General features: G+C 37.9%; 1 pseudogene; it reads right to left on the reverse strand.

The window, feature by feature from the left end:
- Nucleotides 1–2665: 2665 nt before the first annotated feature.
- On the reverse strand, nucleotides 2666–3698 carry LOC148031424 (uncharacterized; annotated as a pseudogene).
- Between the last annotated feature and the right edge of the window lie 11366 nt (nucleotides 3699–15064).

Consider the following 15064-nt stretch of genomic DNA (forward strand, 5'->3'; position numbering starts at 1 on the left):
AAACAGGGCCTTTTCTTGAGTGCGTGCGAAAAACTTCCGCCTCCAAAACAGGCCCCGAAATGGCTACGAAATGCCCTCTTGCTACACCGCGAAGGGCGTCTCAATCTGAGACAATCCACTCTTGCACTTTTTGGCTGTGCTACTTGCAGAGACTTGCTCCCAAACTCGAAAAATGAAAGCATTACTGGTCCTCTTATCAAAACACCGCGAACTTGGTTTGCTTTCTTGAGCTCCTTACCACGAACCAGGCTCTGATACCATGTCAAGATTGTAGGAGAGAAGGAAGGAGTCTCACTTGTAGCTTTCTCACTTACACAATGGGAAAATACTCACAAAGGTGGAGGCTGAAAAATTGTTTTCCTCTTCTTTGTTGTGTAAGCCAAAAAAGAGCTCTAGTACAGACAAATAGAAGAACCCTATATATGGGTTTTAAACCAAACTCAACTAAGGTGGCATACTAACTGAGCCACGAACTAGAGTAGATAAGGATAGCTGTCATCTAGCTATTATTCATGGGCGGTGTACCAACCGCATCTGCAGCTAACAAGTCGGTGACATAAATGCACAACGATCACCCTGGCATATCACGAGTGAAGCTCGATATCTCAACAAGGCGCCTAGAGTGCAACTCTAATCTAGCAAGGAGGGACAAAAGACAATCCACACATGCGAGAGGTCTTTAGTTGGAGGTGTGGGGTACTAAAGCTACCTTAACCAACAATCATTCCAAGTGTCCATCTTTACATACCATGAGTAACTCATAGTGCCATATTTTACCAAGTTAAATCCTTTTATAAAATCCTTTGGGAAAGGAAGAAACTCCTTTTGGAACCACTTTTCAAGAGGTCCACCAAAATAGTGAAATTTTAGTACCACCTAACTGTGCTTCTATCCAACAAAGATGGTTAGCCACACGTCAAAGCTATGACTTTGAGATTTCATACATGGCGAGTAAAGATAATATTATGGCTAATGTGCTTTGACGTATGTGGGCATGTTCAATATATCAACAATCTCCACTATCTAAAAGGATTGGATGAATGACATCCAAGAAGAGTACTTGTTGGACCAAAATGCTGCAATGATCATGCAAAAATTTCATCAAGGAGATGATGGTAAATTTCCAAATTATAAGTGGCAGGATAATCTATTGTGGTCCAAAGCTTAGGTCTTCTTGCCTCCTTTAACCAATTTTTAACAAAAAATACTCCAAAAGATACATTCCTCTCCAGTGGCAGGGCATTTTGGACTTTTTAAGACATTTGATAAGATTTATAAGAACTTTGTCGGAAAGAGCTATTGGAAAGTTATAAAAGATTTTGTTTTCCAATGTTTACCATGCGAACAAAATAAGTATTCTTCTATTCTACCTAGTGAATTGTTGTAACCATTACCTATTCCCTTTTGAAAATGAATGGATATTTCAATGGATTTTATCATGATCTTCCAATATCAAGCATGGCAAGCTCATTTTCTTCATATTAAGGCCCATATTCAGCCAAACATTTGGTGGGTCAATATATGGAAGGAGTTTTCAAATTGCATGGTATGCCTATGAAGATTGTCTCTAATTGGTATTCAAAATTTATGGATAGATTTTGAAAGATTTTATTTAGCTCTATAGGCACTGCCCTAATTTGTAGCATTGCATACCATTCTCGAACTGAGGATCAAATGGAGAGAGTAAAAAAATGGCTAGAGATTTCACTGGGATATTATTGCCATGATATGCAATCATGATGGGATCATTGGCTTCACATTGCTGAATTTTGTTACAACAGTACCTATCACATGAGCATCTAATATCTCCTTTTGGGGCTATCTATGAATATAAGGTCTAAGTGCCTTCCACTTTATTTCATGATGATTCCTCCAGTCAAAGAAGAACTTGAGCATATGAAAGCACTCATGAAGCAATGTCAAGCAAACATTCACAAGGCTCAAGATATCATCGAGTTTTATGCGGATGAAAATTGGAAGCCATGTGGAGTTTCAAGTGGGAGATTGGGTATTTTTGAAGGTCCCAAAATCTTGCTATGCATCTCTCAAAGGACACAACAACTTGGCACATAGTTCCTATGGTCCTTATCAAGTGCTTCAAAGAGATGGAGATCTTACCTACAAAGTTCAACTATCTTCTACCAACCCTATTCATGATGTATTCTATGTTTCTCAATTTAAGCAACATGTTGGATCTGAAATTCAAGTGCTTTAGAAGTTATCACCCATTGATGAGGATAGATTGATCATTCATGAGCCCGAAAGGATCATTGGTCAACATGAGAAGGTTCTAGAAACCACACTATTATGGAGTGTTGGGGAGGTCCAATCAATACATGAACATATTCAACAACTGAACAAGGCATCTCAACACACACAGGTAACACATATTCATCTTGAAAAAAAATCAGAAACAGCAAGACTGTGCACACAGAGAATCAGACAGAGTAGATTTGAACAAATAATGGAAAGGAAACCTTCATTCATCAACATCATCCTTCATGCAACTTTTTCATGCAACTTCTGTGTCCACTCTTTAAACAAACCCAGGGATATTTTAGCCTTTGCCACTTCACTTTGGTGCTGAGCAATCAGATCCTCCATGTCTTTCTGATGCTTTTCTTTGAACTGCACCAACTCTAGCTTCAGATCTTGCACTTGCATTTCTTTCTCCGGCAGCAATACTGTTGATATCCCTATTTCAGCTACCTGCTTCAATTGACTCTCTAACTAATCCTGTCGCTTGACCATAAACTGTTGCACTGCTACTAACATTTTGGTAGCCATAAAGCTATCATCTGCAACAACCTCAGTCTGAGCACAGGTCCCTTTAATAGACAACCCAAAGTCAATTTTATGCCCTACCTGTTGCACACTGTTATCTAACTTTCTCTTTTTTGACAATGTGAAAGTTTTGCCAAGCTTGGTTGGTATCTGTGCCTCTAGAACAGTCTTCTGAGTATTCACCTCCAGTTCTCCTAAAGCATGCACAAACTCTGGTGTAGCAATAGACTTCAAAGCGTTCTCCTCAGAGTAACCTGCTTTGATTAGACACTTATAAGTCTTCAACTTTTCCTGATCACACTTAATAATTCAAGCACTTCAGGTTTCTGATCCAGCTGCCACCGCTGCCGTTCCTTCTGACCCTGCAACTTAACAGAATCACTGGGCTTCTCTTTCTCAATCAGCATAATCTCCCCAGTTTCAACTTTCTGGGCATGAGAGAACAGGCCTGCCATGTAAGCACACAGCCGACTATTTGTTTAGGCCTTCCTTCTGTCAAACACATATACTTCACTAGAAATTCAATCATACAGCCAATGAGACCAACTGACTCTACCCCTCTGCTCAGCATAGCACAATGTAGCAAGGTTCTCCTTTGACATATAGTCAAATTTCACCAAAAAACATAATCTCTCCAGATACCACATTAGATGCTCCTTTCTAGCTTAGCCCACATTCTTTAACATGTAATACTGTCTACCTCCTTCCCTTGGGCCAAACTCCTTTTTTAGTAGCTCCTCAAGACATTTTGGACTAACAGTGACAGTAGTAAAAGGTAACTTAAACACTTCAGAGACAACCTCAGGGGTCAAAGCTACCTTTGTAGAGATGAAGCCCTTGGTCTTTCTGAGAATGTCCACATGAGACTTGGCATAAAATTTGCACATCCACCCATTCCATGGCAAAGCAGCAAACTCATGAAATTCAATCGATTGCAGCCACACTGCATTCTTCTCTACTTGGACAGTCAATCTCCACTTTGAAATCCATATACGGGTCCATCAGTGATTGCATCATCTTGCTGGCTGATGGAGGCATAGGAACAGGTAATTCCTCTTCTGCAGAAGCTTCCCCTTCATCTTCAGGGCTGCTCACATCAACCCTTAAGTTTACACCCTTACAGCGAGGCCTTCTTTGCATGTCCGCCGGATGATCCTCTTCAGGCACGGCTTGCATGGGGGCAAGTTGCTTTCCCTCAGGCATATCCGGCATATCCACAATTGGCTGAAGTGCAAATACGAGTTTGCGAACTGCTCATGCAAAAACATGTGCAAGCGATGGACAAGATGGCTCGCACTCTTCAATAGACATTTGGCGCAATAATTTGAGTTAGTGGGTGATCAGTGCTCTTCTCAAGAAAAATCCCAGAATCTGAGTTTCAACAATCTTATAAACAATTTACCCTGAAATTCTTTAACCTAAAACCATTAACTGGTTTCTCCACTCTGGTTCCAAAAACATCTGCCACAATAAAAGTGTGCATTGGCCCAAATCTTGCAGAATCTGATAAGGTCCCTTGTATCTAAGTGTAAGCTTACCTAGATGAGGTCCCAACCTGGAATTGTAGACCATCACCCAGTTTCCAACCTAAAAGACTTTAAACTTGACATTCATAGTGGCCCGTGCTTGCCTTCTTCTCTGAATCACCTCAGTAATATAAGAACTGACCAACCTGTCTTCTTCTAACTGCATTAGATATTTGCTCCTATTCTTGACTGACAGTTTAGGAGACATCTTTTCAGCACTGATTCTTAGGCTTGGAACCACAAACTCCATAGGTACCACTGCTTCAAGCCCACACACCAATCTGAATGGTGCCATCCCTATTATCACCTTAAACACTGCTCTAAAAGACCATAATGCTGAATCCAATTTTTCATCCCAGTCTTTCTGGTTCTCTGCTACTATCTTCTTCAAAATCCTGAGCAATGTCTTGTTAGTACTCTCAACTTGTCCATTAGCCTAGGGGTGATATGTTGTAGATTTCTTATGCATAATCATGTGAGTTTTGGTTAATTTAGCAATGACCTGATTCAAGAAGTGGGTTCCCCTATCACTAACCAACTCCACAAGACAACCAAACCTAGCCATGATGTTATGATAGAGAAACCTTACCACACTTGAAGCTTTGTTATCCTTTGATGATATAGCATCCACCCATTTAGTACAATAATCAATTGCAACCAAAATATGCATAAATCCTCTGCTTGTATTTGGCTTGATAGGTCCAACAAAATCCATCCCCCATTTTTGAAAAGTTTCCAATGGAAAAATAGGATGATCAGGCATTCTATCCCTATTATCAGGTTGTCCGGTCTTTTGGTAAATCACATACCTTTTAGCATGTACATGGGCATCTTTCAACACTGTAGGCCACCACAATCTAGCTTGTAATATCTTCTCGCCAGTTATGTCACCTGAAAAATGGCCTCCTGCTACTCTTGAATGAGCCTCTTGAATGACAATCTTTTGTTCAAAATCAAGAACACACCTCCTTATAACTTAGTCAATTCCCTTCTTATACAATGCTCTTGCAATCACCAAGAAAGGTCTACTCTTTAAGGCAAACTTCCTCTTTTCATCTGCAGAAAATCCTACTCACATGGTTTCATAGGTCAAAAATATCAACATATGATCATATCAAGATTTAGATACAGCATCTCACACCTCTAACAATTGTGCATCTGGTAAATCATCATTAACACATGTTGATTCCTCACCTATTTCTAATCTACTCAAGTAATCAACTACAGCATGCTCCTTTCCTTGTGTATAAACAATCACAAAATCAAATCCCTGTAACAACATCCATCTGGCCAACCTTCCTATCAACAAGGGCTTTTTAATCAGGTACATCAAGGCTTGATGATCAACATGAAAAATCACCTTGTTACTTAGCAAATAATGTCTGAACTTATTCAAAGCATACACCATGCCCAAAGCTTCTCTCTCGGTAACAGTATAATTCCTTTCAGTTGTGGTGAACACTCTACTTGCATAGTAGACTGACCCGAACCATCCTCTTACTTTTTTTGGCATTAGAACAACTCCTAAAGCCATATAAGAGGCATCAACAAACACATGGAAATGTAAAGTCCAATCAGGAGGTTGTAACACTGGAGCAACGGATAACATCTTCTTTAGCATCTAAAATGCCTTTCCTTGAGGTTCAGACCAAACAAAAGCCAAATCCTTCTTTGTTAAGTAAGTGGTATACACACATCAGCCAAATATCTGATGTACCTTGAATGCCACTTCGTCTATCCCAAGAACCTCATCGACTCCTTGATTTTCACTAGAGACTTTGCTACTTGTATTGCTTCAATCTTCTTCATATCAATGGCCATCCCTTCACTAGATACCACATGTCCAAGAAGAATGCCACTTCTAACAGCTATCACACTTTTGTATGGATTAAATGCCATACTGAGCATTCTACATCTTTCAAAACATAGCCTTAAATGTAACAAATGCAACTCTTTCCTCCCAACGATTGAGAAATCATCAACAAATGCCCTCATTAAATCCTGTAGATATGGCTCAAATACATTGTGTATCAAAAAGTTAAATGATGGTGGTCCATTCTTCAATCCAAAACTCATCATTATGCAAACAAATGCACCCCATTCGGTGTTGAAGGTTGTCTTATGATGATCTTGAGCTACCACCTTGATTTGATTATATCTTGAGAACCCATCCAAGAATTTGTAAATCTCATAACCTACTACTACATTCAAAACTACATCACAAAATGGCATTGGAAATGGATCAGTGAATTGTTGCTGCATTCAACTTTTTGTAGTCCACACATACCCTCATCTTCCCATTCTTCTTGTTCTTCTTGGGTACCACAATAATAGGTGACAACCATGATACTTCATTGTCAGGCTTGATGAATCCAATAGCCAACAATCTCTTCCTTGACTAGTTTTGCAAAATTAGGATTCATCCTATATCTTTGATGCACAATAGAAACTGCACTTCCTTAAGGTTAATGTGGTGTTGATGCAAATCAAGATCTATACCCTTCACTTGAGAATACTCCCATGGAAATACATTTATGTGCTCCTACAACAACTACAACAAGTCCTTCAAGAATTCTCCTTCTTCATGGATACTAACCTTTACCATTTTTGGATCATCCTCAATTCCCAAGTTGAGTTCCTTCAACTCATCCTCCTTCACTCTATTTGAACTACCAAATCTCTTGTCTCATAAATCTTCTCAGTCATCACTTCTGTGTCTTTCTCCTCCTGCTTAATCTATTCCTTTGCAATAGATCCTAAATTCTGTTCCAGCAACCATATTAAGGCAGAGCCTTGAATCTCCTACCCTAGTGCTAGCTTTGAAGCTTCCTGAACCTGCTCATCATATTTATGTATATTCCTTCCACATCCACATCAAATATACGAAAAATGGTTGGATTAGCTTTCAAAAACTCCTCTTCTTCATCATCTTCAACTTTTTCTACCAAATTAATAGTTTGAGCAAATAATGGCTTCTTCCTAAGAGGGATATTCTTTCTCCCTTGCATTGGAATGGTTACTGTTTGCTTCCCTTTCCTAAAGACAGCCACATTATCTCCCGAATCTTGCTTGACCTTAGTCATTATGAACCAAGGTCTACCCAACAACATCTCATAAGAAGAATCTGAATGACCTCTCATTTTGTGATGACAACAAAGTTTACTATGAAAGTCATACCTGAAATCTCAATACCATGTTGCTTCAGTATTCCCAAGGGCTGCACCCTTCTCTTATCTACTATCTTAACCTGAAAAGGTGCTGGGGCCAATTTCCCAACCCCATTTTTTGATAATTAGCTTCAAATAAAATATTAACTCCAGACCCTCCATCCAACAATACTACTCCAAATGGCCTGCCCTGAAAGTTAACCTTGATGATAGGAACTATGAAATTCACATATGTTATGTATTGATGCTTCAACTTTGTGGTTAGTCAGCATTTCCTTGTCTTGGCCTTGAATTATTCTCAACAATCTCTCCTTGAAAACTAGAACAAAACACAACAATTGGTCAAATGACAATTGGAAAGGAGAATTAATCCTTTTCATCTTTTACTACAATCTTGATGTCAGATGGTTCATTTTGCTAGTCAATCTGATCGTTTGACTCTACTTCACCCATTGCTTGATTCTTCTATTCTTGCTTAACATGTTTCTGAACCTGATCCCTGATTCCTTTTTGCTCCTTCCAATCTATGGGTCCTTTTGCTTTTGACCTAGTAACAGCCACATCACCTCTATGTCATTCACTTGAAGATAGTTATTACAATCACAAGACCATTCGTCCGTATACTCCTGCTTTGCTACTCATGTTTTGATTGAGACTCACTCTCCTATTCTTGCTAATGTGTTATACTAATTAAGATCACATTTGCTTGAGAGAATTGTTGATTCTGTTGTTGTTGTTGTTATTACTACCCCACTAGCAAGTTACCCTGATTATATCTTATCACACGCATTCCTCTTTCTTGTTTATGCTTCACCCACAGTGCACAATTCAGACCTACCGAGTGATCCGGTGCACGACAATACACACAAGGAATGATATCTAGTGGTCTTCTTTAATTATTATCTTGATGGTCTTGGAGGTCTTGGTGGTCTTGGAGGTCTTGGTGGTCTTTGAAATGGCGGTCTACCTCTGAATGGGGCTACTTGATTGGCTTCCATATCAGCTCTTCCTCTACCTACATTAGGTGTGGGATGACCTCTATTCTTAGGGTTGTACTAGCACTGAGCAATGTTGTGTCCTTCTTTCTCACAAATCTGGCAAAAATTCTTCCCCTTTGGTGCTATGACAAAGTACCCAATGATTTTTAACTAGATCACCAAATCCTCTTGTTTGGGTTGCTTTTCCTTCTTCTTTTTACTTTTCTTTATTCTCTTACTTTTATGTTCTTCTTTATCACTTTCTAATGATTTCTCTGAGTTGCTTCCTTTTTTAGATTCTATTGCTATAGTTGATCCTTCTTCTGAGTTAGAACTATCAGCATAGCTACTCCTAGTCTTGGTCATACCAAGCCTCTTTTCAACTCTAGCTATAGTAATAACAAGATCATTGAAACCACTACAATGTGAATATTTGCTACAACATTCTTCAAACCCTTCCTCAATCCTTTCAAGAAGTATCCAACCAACATTTCCTCGGTAGGTCTTTCATTGCCCTACAATCTTTCAATCAAAATTCTAAATTTTTTTAGCATAATCTTCAACTAACATATTTTTTTGGTTGATGTCCCTAATCTTTTTTGAATTTTTGCAAAAATGCTACTTTGAGATCATCATATGTTGGAAACTGTAGTATACCATATTGGCTAAACCAAATCATGGCTTTATCTTCCAGTGTTCCTACAAATTGTTGCAACTTATTTGATCATTGTATAGGGCTTGATAGTCACTTGCTTGTGCCACCTAGTGTCAAACTCGGTCATATGGCAATCTGCATCTTGTTTGGGCCTTCCTTTAAATTGTGTTGCCTTGACCTTGGGGTTGGGAGGTTGTTGGGCCATGGGGATAGGTTGGGGTAGTCTCCTAGGTCTTTGCCTGGTAGCTCCCTGTAGTGGCTCAAATTGGAGTCTGCTTCTAACTCTTGCAGGTCCTTCTATCAAGAATAAAGCTCCTATAAATTACCTCGCACACCTTCCCTCTACTACTCTTGAACTCTCTCTCTCTCTTGGCCTACTTCTTCCACATTAGGGATTGGGCCCTCCTCATCTTCATCTCCATCTTGGTCATAATGAAATGGCTTTAAAAGTTTTGAAGCTTACTTGGAGTTACGTCCACATGTCTACACTTAGCATGTTGGTGGTCATTATGATCCTCACATGGCCCACTGACCTATCACTTATTATATTTAGTTTGTTACACCTACCTACAACTGGTATAGTTATAGTGTCAATCGATTAGTATAGTCAGTTATGCATTGTTTGACTCAGCATGACAACTTCTTTTATGATGTATCTTATCTATACTTTGTGTACATTGTACTGTGTGTGGAAGAAAAAGAAGAAACCAGTAAGAAAAAATTGTATCCTCCATATCTCTTCTTGTGTTCTTGAGTGAGCTTCCTCTTATGTGTATAGTATGTGTTTGGTGTAGTAGCTCAAGCAAGTCCCCCCACCATGCAATTCTTGACCAAACTCAACCAAATGCAACAATGAATCCCACACATACTACACATCATGATAGAAATGGCAAAGGTAAGTCTCCAACCACTTATTTACAATTTCTATCTAGCCATCAATCTATGGAATATTAGGTTGTAGAAAGAGCCAACTTAGTACCCACGAAGCTAAATATTGCTTGCCAAAATTTTCTCATTAGATTGGAAACCCTATCATGCAGAATCACTTACAGTAATCCATGAAATCTAAAGATCAGCTCCATAAACTTACTAGCCACCTATAAAACAATAAATTATGTCTTGGTAGGAATGAAATGGGCTGCTTTGTTGAGTCTATCCACCACTACATAGATACTATTCCATCCCTTTTTGGTAGAAGGTAAACTAGTAATAAAGTCCATGGTAGTATGCATCCATTTGCTTTTAGGAATAGATAATGGTTATAATAAACCATGTAGCTTATGGGCGTTGTCTTTATTTTGCTAACAAGACTTCATGACATAATCCTTTACATCTCTCTATAATCCTCTATAGTGAAATATTTTGCTAATCTTATCATGTCTTAAACACTCCAAAATGTCCAATTAAAGCTAAAGAATGCATCTTCTCTATAATTTTTAGCTTGAAAGAAGAATTAGAGGGAATAACAATCTTTTTGTTAAGCTAAATTAAGCCATTTTTAACCTGATAATGTGAGTTTTTCTTAATGAGATATTACTATAAATTCTAAAATACATGGCTGAGCTCATTATCCAAAAGATAGGCCTCCTCTGATTCCTTAATCCAATCACTATGTAGCTCAATGATAGGTGAAACTTTACATGCACACATTCTAGAAAGAGAATCAACCACCACATTGTCCTTATCCCTTGTATGAGCGATGCCAAATTTTGCAAAGTAGCTACCTACCTACACTACTTAGGAGTGAGATTTGATTGAGTAAGAAAATACTTCAAGACCCTATAATGACTCTGAACTCTAAATTGATTTCATACAAATAATGGTGCCACTTCTTTATCGCATGAAGGATAGACAACATCTCTTAGTCATAGACATTCATAGACATCTCCTTATCTATAATGTTAGGAATCTCAAACAAAATAACTCCATGCTCCTATAGCAACACAACCCCTATGCTATGGCCACTCACATCACATTGTATGGTAAACTCTCTAGAGAAGTCTGGTTGAAATAGGAGTAGAAGAGCAAGGATTTCCTTTAACTGGTTGAAGCTGCTATCTGCAAGTGCATCCCAAAGTAAGGCTTTCTTCTTCAACCTATTAGTCAAAGGAGCTACTATAGCAACATAATGCTTAATGAATCTATAATAGAGTGACAATAGACCAAGAAATCCTCAAAGTAAAATAGTAGTGGTAGATGTTGATTAATTTCTAACACATTGTACCTTGTTAGGATCAACATGTATCCCATTCTCACTAACAATATGGCCCGAGTAGTCCACTTTAGTTTGCATAAAAGCACACTTGTTCTCTTTAGCAAAGAGTTTATGATGCCTCAATACATCAAAATCTTCCTCGTATGTAACACATGATACTATAGTATCTCACTATAAATCAATATGTCATCAAAGAAAGCAAGGACAAACTAAAAGAGTGAAGCCTCTAAAATCTTATTTATTAGAGTAGGGTATCTCTGATTTTTTGGTTATACAATAAGTAATAAGTCAATGGTCATATGAGGATCATAATGACCACCAACATGCTAAGTGTAGATATGTGGATCTATCTAGCTAAGTGGTCCATCATCATCAATGTCCATATGTGTTGATCTTACCATCTCAACACTTCCCCTCAAGCTCAACTATATTTGTGCAACTCCAAGTAAGCTTCAAATTTTTGGAAGTTTCTCTACATCCAATGCCTTTGTGAAAATGTTAGCTATCTGACCTTGTCTACTGACATATACCAAGTCAATCTCATCTACAATTACCTTTTCTCTCATAAAAAGGTAATGCACCTCAACATGTTTTGTCCTAGCATGAAACACTAGGTTCCATGCTAACTGTATGATGTTTATGTTGTCACAGTGAATGATAACTGGGCCATCTCCTGAATGATAACTGGATCATCTCCTTGCTCCTCCAAATCACCCAATAACTTTTGCAACCATATGACCTTGCATGCTGCCATAGCGGCACCTCTGTACTCAGCCTCTATACTTAATAAAGCACCTGTGGGTTGCTTTTTGCTACTCCACTAATAATTGATGCACTACCAAGGGAAAATATGAATCCATTGGTAGATTTTCTATCACCCAATTTGCATCAATATATCCAATACCTGTATATCCTTACTTGCCTCATAAAGAAGTCCATAATGCAAAGTGGATTTCACATACCTCAGTATACATCTAAGTTTATCTAAATGAGGCTTTCTCGGCATCTACATAAATTGACTAAGAAGGTCAATAGCATAAAACCTTGTAATAGTCATGTAAATTAAACTCTCTACTAACCTCTTGAATTTTTTAGGGTCTTTTATCTCATCCCCAATGTCAGCAGTCAACTTTACATTTTGCTCCAATGTCACTAAAAGAGGCTTACATGCTATCATATATCATACTTGGACAACACATCCTAGCCATACTGTCTTTGGGACAATTGTATATCAGCATCACATCTGATCACATGAATACGAAGAAAGTGCCTCAACTCACCCAAATCTTTCATCTCAAACTTCTTCTTCAAAGTTCCTTGACTTCAACAATCCCACTGCCAGTGTCACCTGTAATAATCAAGTCATTCACATAGATGACTATGATGACCAAGCCTACATCTCTCTTTTTCATATAAAGTGAGTGATCAACATTAAAAACATAAAAGCCAAAGTTGACAAGATACTCTTCAATCTTGTTAGGCCATGTTGTAGGTGCTTGCTTTAGTCCATAGAGCACCTTATTTAACCTATACACATATGTAACATGCTCTAAATTCTCATAGCCAACTGGTTGCTCCATATACACCTCTTCTTCTAATTCACCATGACATCCATTATTTGCAAACTCTAACCTTTGGCTACTACCAAAGCAATCACACATATAACAATTACCATCCTAGTAGCTGGACTAAATGCATCTTCATAACCTATGTCATATGTCTAAGCATAGCCTTTTGCAACCAGCGTAGCCTTATACCTACTAATAGAACCATCTACAATATGCTTAGTTTTGTAGACCTAATTATAGCCAATATCTTTATTTCCCTTAGGCAATGGTACTAGGTCCCAAGTCTTATTAGCCTCTAATGCAGCCATATTATCATCCATTGCTATATCCTAATTAATGAGCATGAACAACAACATCCTCAAAACAAGTGGGCTCAATATCCTTAACCACATTTATCATATAAGCCTAATGGTGAGCTTAATAACCTTCAAAACCAAATCTTTTAAGAGGATATTTGATCGTGCTAGACCTGCATACCACTATATCACTCAGTGGAGCCTTTACGTGATCATGTGCTCTTTGTACACCTGGTGGTTAGACTGAAGGAATACCAAGCTTATCATCCAAAATCTTTGAATCATTGGAATTTCTATCAAATCCCAAATGACTAGCAGATGCATCATTACCATTTGATACTTTCTTCTTATCTTTGTCCTTACCTGCAATACTAGTAGATGCACCTAAAGATATTGGAATGCTTCTTAGTCTCCTAGACCAAGGGCTAGCTAGAGATGTAGTACTAGATGATGTTTTTGGTATACTAAGGCTCCATGATTCTTGCTTTTGTTTATTCACATAACTATCATTATCATCATCTAATGCATCACCACTAGATGCATAATAACTGCTCATCTCATTAAAAATAGCATCCCTCCTCACTCTAAACTCACCTGTGATAGGGTTATAGCAATGATATCCTTTATGCTCTAAAGAGTATCCAATAAAAATACATTTTTATCTTTTGGATCAACTTCTTTTGTAGCTCATTTGGCACATGAATATATGTAATACAACCAAAACTTTCAAGTATGACACATCATGCTTCTTGCCTGTAAAGCATTCTTGGGGGGTTATCCCATGAATTGTAGCTATGGGAGTTCTATTCATAATATAGAAAATGATATGAATATCTTCAAACCAAAAAATTTATGGCATATTCTTTTTAGCCATCAATACTCGTACAACTTTTGCAATATACCTATTTTTTCTTATTACAATCCCATTTTACTGTGGGATATCCTTGTAAGTAAACTATCTCTTTATCTCATGAGACCTCAAGAAGTCACTTAACTCATTAGAGAGGTACTCTCCCCCTCTATCTAACCTCAAGCACTTAGCTTTCAGGCATGTTGTTTTTGTTTCAACAGTAGTCTTGAAAGTTTTGAAATGCTCAAATACATTACTCTTTTCCTCCATGAAATATATCCACAATTTTCTTGAACAATCATCAATAAATATGACAAAATATTTACTACCATCAAGAGATATATTTTGTATAGGTCCCCAAACATCTGTATGCACAACATCAAGTATATTCTTGCTCACATTTCTATCATGCAAGAAAGGTTGTCTTACCTACTTACCAAACTGATATGCTTCATACACTTTATGAAATTATGTAACTCTAAAAGCAAGCAACCCTATAACCAACCCTTTGGACTACATTTAGTTTAGCTTTTGCACATTTACATGTCCAATATGCTTGTGTCAGATTTTAATGTATGCAACTAATCAGTTTCCTTTAGCATACATAGTAGCATTCATAGCATGGATTTCAACATCTAATGTGAACATGCAGCCAACTCTACTTTCTTTTGCAACTAATATGCACTTATCATTAAAGACTTCCACAAAGCAATGTTTTGCATTAAATTGAAGGTGTAACCCTTGCTCTACCATTTGACTAATAGACACTAAATTCTTTGTGATGGATGGTACATATAATACATCTAATAGACTCTTTGTCCAATCATCATACAAGGACAAGGAAACCCATCCAATGTGTAAAATTAGGTGGCATGAATATTTCTAAATGACCTCAAGAACAACAACAACCCACATAACTGCGATATCCTCAGCCCTGTTCACCATCCAATGAGGAACATCAGGGATCTTCCCATAAAAAATTTTCAATTGAAATTCATTTACTGGTTTCAACACCGGAGTCCCAAA

The sequence above is a fragment of the Lygodium microphyllum genome, chromosome 9 (assembly GCF_053477565.2).
Source record: "Lygodium microphyllum isolate KBCC chromosome 9, Lygodium_microphyllum_v1.1.10, whole genome shotgun sequence".
NCBI lineage: Eukaryota > Viridiplantae > Streptophyta > Polypodiopsida > Schizaeales > Lygodiaceae > Lygodium > Lygodium microphyllum.